Consider the following 12,072-nt stretch of genomic DNA (forward strand, 5'->3'; position numbering starts at 1 on the left):
ATGATAGGAATAATAGATGCTTATTGTAAAATGTTCTGACAATGTAGAAATGTATAAAATGGGAAGTGAAAATTCTGTGATGCCATGCATCAGAGATAATTACTGCTAACCAATTGGTAGATATCCCTTGGGATTTTTCTCTGAGCACATAAAAATATGGACATAACTTGGAGATACTGAAGGTTCGGTTCCAGACCTCTGCCATCAAGTGAATAGCGCAATAAAGTGAGTAAAATGAATTTTTTGGTTTCCCAGCGCACATAAAAGTTATGTTTACACTATATTGTAGTCTACTAAGTGTGCAATAGCATTGTGTCTAAAAAGGAAATATACACACTTTAATTTAAAAATATTTTATTCCGGGGCACCTGGGTGGCTCAGATGGTTAAGCATCTGCCTTTGGCTCAGGTCATGATCCCAGGGTCCTGGGATCGAGCCCCGCATCGGGCTCCTTGCTCAGCGGGAAGCCTGCTTCTCCCTCTCCTTCTACTGCTCCCCCTGCTTGTGCTCTCTCACTCTCTCTGTCAAATAAATAAATAAAAAATCTTAAAAAAAATAAAAATAAAAATAAAAATAAAAATATTTTATTCCTAAAACATGCTAATCATCATCTGAACTTTCAGTGAGTCATAATCACCAATCACAGATTACCATAATGAACATAAAGATAATAAAAAAGTTTGAAATACTGTATAAATTCCCAAGATGTGACAGACACTTGAAGTGAGTAAATGCTGCTAGAAAAATGGTTTTGATAGACTTGCATGATGCAGGGCTGTCACAAAACAATTTGTAAAAAAAAAAAAAATGTGGGGCCCCTACGTGGTTCGGTCAATTAAATGCTTGACTCTGGATTTCAGCTCAGGTCGTGATCTCGGGGTCCTGAGATCCGGCTCCACTTGGGCTCTGCACTGGGTGTGGAGCCTGCTTGAGATTCTCTCCCTCTCCCTCTGTCCCTCCCCACCCACCCTCTCTCTTAAAAAGAAAAAAAATTAAAGTAAATAACTAAACAAAGCATCTGTGAAGTGCAACAAAGCAAATTGCAATAAAAGGAGGCATGCCTGTAGTACTGTTAAATAAGATCACACTCTACATACTGGTTTTCACTTACTATTTTAAATAAACAATATATTGTAACATTCTATCTGTGTCAACATATAGAAAAGGATCCCTCCCCCCTGCTTCTCATGGTTGTGTAATACGTAATTGTTTGCCTACTCTTACACTAGACTCATAAGGAGACTTTGCTTAGAGGACATAGACCACAAAAAGTGATTATTTTTTTCATTTTTGCCACCACAAACAATCCTATAATGGGCATCATTGAGCATATATCTTTGTGCAAGGGTACAAATACTCCCACAGGATACATTCTTAGAAATTGAATTGTCAAATTGCCCTCCAAAAAGCTCTACCAATTTTCAATTATACCAATGGTACATGAAACTCTCAATTCTTTACACCCCAGCAAACTCTAGTTGTTAACATTCCTTTCTTTTTTTTTCTATGGGTTTTGGAAAAACAATGCATGTTCCTTATTTTAAAATATAGTTCAGCATAAGAAAAAGTAAAAATCTCTTGAAATCATACCCTTCGAGAATTTACACTGAAGTATTTTGCTGCACATCTCTAGGGTACGGCTTGGTGCCCCCACAAGAGAGATGTCCACTGGGAACCTAGGACTTATTTGGAGAAAAGTATCAGTATCAGTACTTGGATTAGTCAAGGTTCTCCAGAGCAACAGAACTAATAGGATATATTAGATATTGATAAGAGGAGAAGCCCCAGAGTCTGCCATCTACAAGCTGGAGAACCAGGGAAGCTGGTGGTATAATTCACTCTGAATCGGAAGGCCTCAGAACAGGAAAACCAATGGTGTATCTCCCAATCTGAGGCTAAACACTTGAGAACTGGGTCCGCTGGTGTAAGTCCCAGAGTTTGAAGGCCTGAGAGCCAGGAGCTCTGATATTGGAAGGCAGGAGAGATGTGACCAAAGATTTTGAGCATATAATCACTTTTATTGCTTCAGAATATTCCATTGTATGTATATACATGATTTATTTCATAACTTATTTAATCAGTCTCCTAAAAAGCATGCAGAGTTTCCTAAAATCTTTTTGCCATTATAAGCAATTTTGCAGTATATCTATTTACTTGACTCAATAAGGAAAGTTCTTTAGTGTGAAGTCCTGGGATTAAGATGGCTAGTGACAAAGCATGCTCATTTTACATGTTGACACACACCGTCAAACAGGCCTCCGGCATAGTTACGCCTATTTTCTCGTGCTGTCTGTTTCTCCCCACGCTGCTTAACAATGTTGCAACCAAGTCAGTTCAAACCTGGGTATGTAAGAAATGTCATTTATTTTATTTATTTAAAAGAAACTCAAATTAGACTCAGAGGCCTATCCTGTTCACATGGAAGAGGGGATTAAATTACATCCTAATTGGGGACCTCCCTCAAATTCGGACCCCAGGCCAAGCCACAAGGTCTTGAGAAGTCCCTGGAGGGTTCTTAAACTACTATAGCGCGGCAGAGGAGCTCTAGGCTTCTGTCCACAGGGCTACTGCAGAGACACTGGTTTTCCGAGGCCTCGTGGTCCCTTGGTGTCTGATGATTCTGCCGTTTCCGTACCACACTCAGCAATCTTTAAAGAGCTGTGACCCCAGAGCTGGTGATTGGTTCATCGGGGCGCTGCCCCAAGCAGCCCTCACCACATCTGAATCACTGTCTTCCTTCTTTTCCATGTAAATCACTCTCGCTGTGTCTCCATCTGTCTCTCTCTCTCTGTCTCTCTCTCTTTCTGCCTTCTCCCCACTTCTCTATAAAGCCAGACGTAATCTCGTCAAATAAGTTCAGATGTATGCAAATGTCAGGAAAAGCCAGGCAGATTTTGCCTGCCATATCCATAAAATATCCATAAAATAAGAGAACAGAAAGGCTGGTAAAGGATAGGGCCTACTTAGAGGGAGAACACACACATGTTCATTGACTGTCAAGATCTCTTTCAGTTTTGAACTTTTTACTGAGGGTCTCAATAGGCATTTTTCATATCAAAAAATAGTCTCCTATATTTTGTTTTAATGCTCCAAATCTCCCATATTTTATTCTTCATATTCTTTATTTGCATATTTTTAAAAGATTTTATTTATTTATTTGAGAGAGAGATAGAGATAGCGAGAGAGAGCATGAGCAGGGAGGAGGATAAGAAGCAGGCTCCCCGCAGAGCAAGGAGCCTGACTACATGGGGATCCATCCCAGGGTCCTGGAATCATGACCTGAGCCAAAGGCAGACGCTTAACTGACTGAGCTATCCAGGCACCCTTTTATTTGCATATTTAAATCATCTGGATTGTGTGTATGCCATGTGAGGAAAGAATATAATTTTATTTTCCTATTTTGGCTATCAAAATTTCCCAAAACTATTTATTGATTAATCAATCAGTTATTCATTGATTTAAATTCTACCTTTCCCCCATTACATTCTGTAATTAATATTGCCAAGGTATAATTATTTCTATGTATTTCCTTTACTTCTAGCCATATTACTGATCTCTAGTGTTAAGTTATCAGTTATTTCTTTTGGTTTTCTATACATCAGAATGATGGCATCAGCAAAGAGACTTTTAGCCTTCATACAAACTCCAGTGAAATAGTAGTTTTCTTTATATGGGTTTTATGTGTTTCTTGCTAAATTTAGTTCTTGTTACTACTGTTGGGAATAGAAGATATATGTGAATGTGGGTCTGTTTGTCTTATTGCCTAAGTAAGACATTTTGAACAATATTAAATTATAAAGACACGTGTTTCCAGTGTTTCTTCTGAGCTCCTTACCCTCTTTTAAAAAAATCTTTGGCTCCTAGTGAACGCACATTTAAAACATTTAAGGGACTTGTCATATTTTCTCCAATTTGTACTCCCACAGAGCATTTGAGAGTGTCTATATCCTATACCCATGTTGGAAAGGGGTCATGCTGTGTTGTAATACATCTGGGCATAAGCAGGTCTTTGAAAAGGCAAATCAAATCACCCTAGCAACAGTCTGGCATATTTTTCTCCTGATCCTGCTTTTCCAGTGCACCAAGTATGGGCTCAAATTCTTTGCCATGCTGCTGGCACTTCACTCAGCTCACGGCCTCTGAACTCACCTCAGTCTTGGCTCTAACCTAGCCACCCTCCCCCTTGTTTGATTTGCTAACTCATCCCTACTTGTCAGAGATGGAGCTGGCTTAGTCAGTCAGATACTTGCCAAGTGGAGCACAATATATCAAAGGTTGGGTTCCCCAGGGAGCGGAGCTCAAACTAAGTCCAAGTCCATAGGTTGAAATGCAGAGGATACCCTGTACAAACAACAGGAAGCCCACATGCAAACATTGCAAGCAAGCTTTAAAACCCAGCCAGCTCGATTTTGAGATTATGAGCCCCTCTCCGACTGGGACCCAGTAACAAATCTTTAGGCATCATTCCTAATTTAAAAGCTTAAAGAGTGTTGATTGAAGACATTGCCAGAACCATTCATATATTAGAATTATATTTGGTTGTGAGTGATACATCTGCTTCCTCTGAAAGAGCAGCTTAAATATGGTGAAAATTCATTCGTTCCCTGGGTAAAAGTGCAGAGGTGAGTAAGCTAGGGCTGGTCTAGCGGCTTTGCTGTACAAAGTTCTCAGGGACCCAGGCTCCTGCAGCTTTCTACTTGACCATGCCAAGAATAGGTTTTTTTTTTTTTTTTTTCTTTTTTTTCAAGAGCCAAGATAGAACTTCAGTCATCACATCCATGTTCCAAACAGTAAGTTGGGAGAAGGGAAGTATAAAGGGCAAAGAGCTGGTGAAAACTGCCTCTGGTGGTTCTTAGATGTTGGCATAGGACACAGTCACTTAGATTCCATCGGTGAGAGCTCAGTCACATAGCCACACCAAGTTGTAGAGAAGGCTGAAAATGTAACCTTTGTTCTAGCTGGCCATGTGCCTAGGTAGAAGTTCTATTACTGCAGAAGAGGAGAATGGATATTGATGGGGTCATTAGCAGTTGTTGCCACAAGGCTCTCCTAAATTACATAATGAATTAAGCGTCACAGTTTAACACAGGACAAACATATGAACGAGCAAATGAACTACATTCCTATATTATGGCTCTACATGGGTGAAGCATGCAAGAGGAGGCTGGGGTACCAAGGAAGAGTGGATCAATTCTGCTGGGAAAAGGGGAGGATGGGGAGGTTTCACAGAAGAGAAAACGTTTCAACCATGTCTTGAAAGTTAAGTAGATTTTTGCCAGGTGCTCTATAAAGAAGGATATTTCAGGTCGTGGGAGCAGCTTAGGCATAGAGGAATAGAATATAAAGGCATGTTAAAAATAAGGAAGCATTTCCATTTAGACAGTAGGTACAAGGGAAGTAGGTAGCTCAGCAAAGAGATGAGTCTGGAGAAGTACGCAGGAACCAGAAAATGAATATCCATGTGTACCCTACTTAGGAGTCTAGATTTTGATCTCTAAGCAATAGGGAAAAGATCTGAGTTATAGAATTATAAATCATATCTGATCATTATTTTAAAGAATAATTTGAAAGGGGTGTGACTGATGAAAGCCATAAGAAGGAGGAAGCATTAAGGAAGTCTCTTATATTCTTAACATTGCTTATCTAGGTGGATGGAGTATCAGGAGTGTCTGGCATTTTCACTGTTAGCATCTTTGCGGTAAACATTTTTGCCACAAGCATTTTCACCGCAAACATTGTTACCACAAACATTTTTACCACATAACTAATTGGCCATAAGGCAATTTTGCCATAGGGGGATAAAATAACGGGGAGACAGTTTGGTTTCATTTCACCATTATGAAACAACCATCTTCAGCAGAATTACTGTATTGAAGCTAGTTGTCAGTTTGGTTTCATTTCTCCATTGACAAAGTTCCCATTTTTACATTACACAAATCTTAGCCAGCCTTCATAATGGTCTATACAGTGACCAGTAGACACAGTGGTCTTAAAATGGTAGTTAACTACTACATATATCGACTTAAAAAATACAGTGATAAAACTCCCTGAAAGTGTGAATAAGAGCTTATAAAGCTATATTGCGTACTATATGGGAAATGATAACATATCATTTAAGATGATAACAAACCTCAGTTACAAATGCATGACAGTGTTAGCATTTCTTCCACATTTCCAATGGAACTTCGGGATGTCTATCAACGGACATGTGACAATACGCCAAGAACAAACAACAGCATAGGCTCTCACAAAGCTCAGTAACAAATATGCATCCTAGTATTTGGAAAACTGATACATGTTTAGATGCAGGAATAAACTAATAATTATTTATTAATTATTATTAAACATGAAGTTTTCATGTTTCATTATGTTCTTTATTAAAAAGGACATTAAGTCCCTCTTCTATTTTGTGTGTGTGTGTGTGTGTGTCTGTGTGTCTGTGATTTTTATCTTTTATGGCAGATTTGCCTTATGGCCAATTCATTTTGTGGCGAAAATGCTTGCAGCAAAGGTGTCGATGGCAGAACCACCTGGAACCTTATAGGTCAGCGCTCTCCAGAGAAACAGAAGCAGGGGAATTGTGGGTGCTGGCAAGTCGGAATGGTGTCGGGCAGGCCAGCGGGCTGGCAACCCTCTGGCAGGAGTTGCTGTTGCTATTGTAAGGCTGAAGTTCTTCAGAGAAGTCGTAGTTTTGCTCTCAAGGCTTTGCAACTGGTTAAATGAGGCCCACTCAGATTATCAAAGATCATCTCCTCTACTTAAAGTCATCTGATTGCAGATATTAAGCCACATGTACAAAATATCTTCTCAGCAGGAGTGTTTATTTGAATAATCAGGGAATAGAGCCTAGGCAGGTTGATACATAAAACTCACTATAACAGATGACAACGCTATTAACTATACAGGAACTAGAGGAGAAGCAAATTTGGTGGCTTATAAGAAAAGTAATGTGCTTAGTTTGGGACATTGAGAATGAGGAATCTATAAGTACATTTTGGAGGAACAGAGATATTATTTGGTGTTTACAAATGTGTTCTGGAGTCGAATTTTAGAGTCAGGGAGTTCAAACCGCAAGAAAGGATGAAATCACACAGGGTGAATATACGAGAAATAGTTGCAAATGCTCACGTATGTGAACGAGTTAAAGGGGTGGGTCAGGGATTTAAGGCAACGAGGAGAAGTGAGGACCATGGCAACTGGAGACCAAGCGTCCAATCTCTATGGAGCAACTTCCATTTACTGCCGACAAATCATTGCCCTGCATAAATGTTGGTCTAGGTTTGTCAGATCTTTCCGTTTTTCAAAACTTGGAAAATCCAAATGAATAAGTGAAGATTTCAGGTTTTATATATTGTTTCTTAAATTTGCCTGCAATACTATTGAGCCCAAATTGTATACACCTGTGTACTTTATCCAGTTTGTGGGTTTCCACCTTGAGAACTTTGAAGAAGAGTGAGAGTAGAAGACAATGGATGGGAACCCCAAAACTGAAGGGTCAATAAGAGAATGTGCCAACTGCATACTATCAGGACTAAAATGAGGCCTTAGAACATGACCGTTAGAAGTTAATTGGTGAATTAGCCTGTGAATTGTTTTAGCAGTATTGTGGAAGCAAAAGGTGGATTATCCACATTGAAGAAAGTTGAGGCTATTCTGTTAAGGTCTACCTCATAATTTTTTTCACATAAGCAGTTTGGTAAATCCCTCCTTCCTTTTAGCTCTTGAGAACGTAATGTACAAGTCTTGCTACCTTCATGGTTCTGTGCTCAGACTGAGGAAACGTGTGGTTCTGTGTTCCTAGAACACTTTGATCTTCCTGGTTCCTGGTTAAACCCCAGGAAAGGGGTGCAAAAAAATAAAATAAAGCATAAAGCAATTTATTTCTACCAATAAATTATGTGTAAGTGTATACAATGCAATTAACAAAAATGATACATTGCAACAATTTGTGAACACTGCCCTAAAAAGAATCCTTGTAAATTCACATATTCAGCAAACATAAATAACATTTACACAGAGTACTCATTTTCCCCAAGATTCTGAGACCTCTAGAGAGTAAGTTAACCAAAGACCAAACTTGAAGCTTGTAGCATCTACGCATGCCACTTGATAATTCAGGATTTAACCAAGCCCCAATCACACCTGTATTTTCCTATATTCTAATACCAGAAAGATGAAATAGTGCCCAATGCAATTGGAATTGTGTCTGCCTATGGATGAGGAAAAAAATCCTACATTGTGTGTGTGTGTGCGCGTGTGTGCGTGCACATGAATGAAAAATTTTTATTTCCTCATGGGTTTATGCCAATCAGCAGGACTCTTCAAGCTGCTTTCATGCTCCACGAACAAAGCTCCATTCTTGGTGTCAGACTCATGATGGCAGCCGGAAGTGACTGCTAATCCCTAAGCAGTAACTCTTCTTGGGAAATAAATGCAGAGCCTCTAGAGATTGAGCCTCACCAAAAGGGAAGGGAGCTTCCATGTGAGTTGAAAAGTTAAAAGAATGAAGAGAAGTCTGTTGCCCATATATCTGCACCCTGTGACCTCAGGCCCCTGTAAATTCCTTGGGGATTCCACTAATTGTAGATGAATATGGGTTAACATGCTTAAGATGCAAAATCCCAGGAAAGAAAAAGCAGTTATTCACACTTGAGGCTTGATCAGTTGGCTTTTCTGTTTACATCTCTCTGAGATCATCAGGTTTGAGTCGATATGAGCTTGATGAAAAAGGAAGCTGAAGAAAAAAGGTAGTAACCATTTGGGAAGCGGACAGGCTTCAGGGAGGCGTGCTCAGCTGAGCTGCCAGCATGAAGGCACCAGATTCCTGGGAGCAGGGGGGGTGCGGCTCTGGGGAACGGTAAGGAAAGGGTTAGGAAAAAGAGGATCATGAGGACCAAGAAACTGAGGCCAAATGGTGGACAACAAAGACAAATTCTATTTCCATCCTAATGCCTCTTGATTCTCCTTGTGGTTAGCTGATGGTGCTTTTCCTGGTGGCGATTTATCAGGCAACTGCCAGGGCTGGAGTGGGGGGTACTGAGGGTGGGGGGAGCGGAGGTCGATCCCACCCAGAGATGCTGGGCTGAAGTGAAAATGAGGAAGAATCTAATTAAAATGTCTCAAATTAATTAAGAAACCATGGTAGTTGAGAGATGAATCATCAGACTACTGCCATAGAAATTACTGTTAACGTCCTCACCTGTGGGAGATGAATTTTTCTCAAACCTGGTTTCTCCATTTGGCTAAGCATATTGAAACTTTGTGTGTGTTTGTGCATATCTGTATGTTTCATTATAATAGCTGATACAATTTAACTGTACAGTTTTACTTGTTAGTAACTCGACTTTAATTTATCACAGGTTATTTCTATGTGTGTGACCATATTTGGGTCAGTTCTTCGATTTTGAATATATTTTGAATACATTTTGCCATAATTTGTATGTCAGAGGAGGAGTTAAAAAACTCAATTATCTTCAATGTTTTATATTCACAGAGATTTACAGCACTTTTTTTTCCTGAACAGTAAGTTTAAGAGAACATTTAGGCTTTTAATCTTCACATACCCCTGAGAAGGCATTACTATTTCTATTTTACAGCTAAAGAAACTGAGGCTCAGAGAGGTTCAATGATTAGGCTGCCAAAATGCAAGTACAGGGCTCATCTCTGAGCCAAAAATCTGGGCAGCAGTATGGGGATGTCCTTCTGGATTATTCTCAACACTGCAGGAAGGGGAGAACACCTTCCTTCTCTAGCCTGTCTGGGCTGTTTATTCACATGAGTGGTGCAGAGGGCATCAGGAACAGGCAGGCAATTAGGAGATAATCTTATTAAGGTGGACACCATCTAGAATGTCATAGAGTTTGATTAAGACTAGAACTATTGATATTTAAACGAGTAAAGTACAACATGGGATTCTTAACAACTTGGCTGTCCACAGGTTTTCATATTATCTATGACTGAGTCTAAGCAAATTTTGTTTTCAGTTTGTTATGAGAGAGGAAATCCTTATCACTGCCTTATAGCTCTTTGTTTTGTTCTGACAACCAAGTAAAATCAAATGAAGACAAGAGTGTGACCAAGTATGATAGATAAAAACAGGAGAACTATGTGTCAGACATGAAAACCTAACAGGACCTATGAGGTTCCTACACTGTTATTTCTCTTAAGCTTCCTGGGGAAATGCTAAATTTTTGCAGAAAGTCAGGAGGCTTAGAAACCACACAGAGAAACATTCCTTGGAAAGAGGAACTCTTCAATGGTCTAAGATTACAGATCCTTGAACTGGAATGGTATGCAGCTGAGTTTTCCATTCTCAGTTCCAGGAAAAAAAATGGGATTTTTTTCCCATTAAGAATACTGTTAGTTAGTTATTTTGAAGTATACAGTACATATATGTTTTTTTTCTAAAACCACTAGATTTCAAAAGAGGCACACATGTGAGTATTGCAAACCTTTTCTGCTGATTTTAGATCAGACCTAGAGCTCAACTGTAGAACAAATTTCATTTTAAGTACAGAACAGAACCGAGGCATCCCTCGCATGGCTCCTAACACGCTCAAATTTACTATTTGTTTCTTGAGAATGACTCAGCGTTCATTTATAATAATATAATCTACACAACTGCCAATAAATATTGGAAAGCCTGAGCTTTCTAGATACCGTGCAGTAATTATTCTATCCTGACAAGACTTTTCTTCAGTCTTGATAGAAAAGAAAAAGTGCCTTAAAACGTAAAAAGAATCTTAATTAAATAAAGTATAATTAAAGCACTGCCCTTGAAGTCAGGTTTTCTTTCTGTTTTGCACTACTAAGTGCAGGCCAAGCTACAGTGAGTTGCTTAGGGTCTCTAAACCTCAGTTTATTTTCCTATAAAGTAGGGAAAATGTTAACAGCCTGCCCAAGAGCATAGGACTCTTCTGGCTGCAAAGACGAGATACTGGACTCAAAATGGCAAAAGGAAAGAAAAAGAATGCATTGACTCTTGTACGTGAGAAGTCCAGGAGTAGGCTTTGCATCAGTGTTGCTGGGTCCTGGTTCAAACAATGTTGTTAGGATGCAGTCACTGCTGTGGACTGAATGTTTGTGTGCCCCAAAATTCATATGTTGAAACCCAATCTCCAATGTGATGGTATTTGGAGGTGGGGCTTTTGGGAGGTGATTGGGTCATGAAGGTAGAAACCTCATAAATGGAATTAGTGCTTTTATAAAAAAAGGCCCCAGAAAGTTCCCTCATCCCTCTGCCCTGTGAGGGCACAGAGAAAAAATGGCATCTATGAACTGGGATATGGTTCCCTACCAGACACCCAATCTGTCGGCACCTTAATCGCTTGCCAGCACTTTAACCGTGGACTTTCCGCCTTCCAGAACTGAGAGAAATAAGTTGCTGTTGTTTACAAGTCACCCAGTTCATGGTATTTTGTTATAGCAGCTCGAACAGACTAAGACAGTCAGTCTCCATGTCTCTGCTTTATTTTCTTTCTATTAGAACCAACTCTCAGGCAGGCTCTCCTCATGGGGCAAGATGGCCTCCAATAATTCCAGCTCATATCCAGTCTGTTTCTCAACTGTTACAACAGTAGTCCAATCATTGGTTGGCAATGTCTCCCCTTAGCATGACTTGGATGTTGTGTTTATCTCTGAAACACTCATTGAAATCAGGCAGTTGTGAAGTTTGATTAGCCTGATTTAGGCCAAATGCCCACCCCATAAATTGAAGGCAGAGTCCGCTCTACCCAAATGGTAGGAGTTGGAGAGTAGGAGAGCACCTCATAGAAAATCTGGGTACTGCTCTGACAAATAGAGAGAATATATTAAGGTGGTTGTGATAATCAAATAACATAGTATATGTACATAAGATAGTAAGTAAAATAAAAGGCTTATTTATTATGCCTGGTGTTATTTAATAAGAATATCTCTAAAAAACTATCTTTTCAATAATGACATTAGAGATTTTGCAATGTGAAGCATCTGTGTTATACATTTCTTGGAGGTCTCCATTTCATTTTATCAAATTCTTTTCTGTAGTTATGGTAGCAAATTCCCATAGAACTGATTGCAAGAGAAAAGAACCAC

The 12,072-nt window shown here is 39.5% G+C and overlaps 1 long non-coding RNA gene across 5 annotated transcripts in view; it reads right to left on the reverse strand.

Moving 5' to 3' along the window:
- LOC118544763 (uncharacterized) overlaps positions 1 to 12,072 on the reverse strand; it is a 61,763-nt gene that overhangs the window by 27,679 nt on the left and 22,012 nt on the right. The window contains exon 3 of one of the 5 annotated variants that reach the window (XR_013441069.1): positions 437 to 521. The exons of 3 other annotated variants lie outside the window; for them this stretch is intronic. This is a non-coding gene — a long non-coding RNA (uncharacterized LOC118544763). Of the gene's footprint in view, positions 1 to 436; positions 522 to 2,064; positions 2,341 to 12,072 lie in introns of those variants that run through there. One more of the 5 variants, XR_013441070.1, reaches the window with a different exon arrangement.

This window comes from Halichoerus grypus, chromosome 9 (assembly GCF_964656455.1).
Source record: "Halichoerus grypus chromosome 9, mHalGry1.hap1.1, whole genome shotgun sequence".
Classification (NCBI taxonomy): domain Eukaryota; kingdom Metazoa; phylum Chordata; class Mammalia; order Carnivora; family Phocidae; genus Halichoerus; species Halichoerus grypus.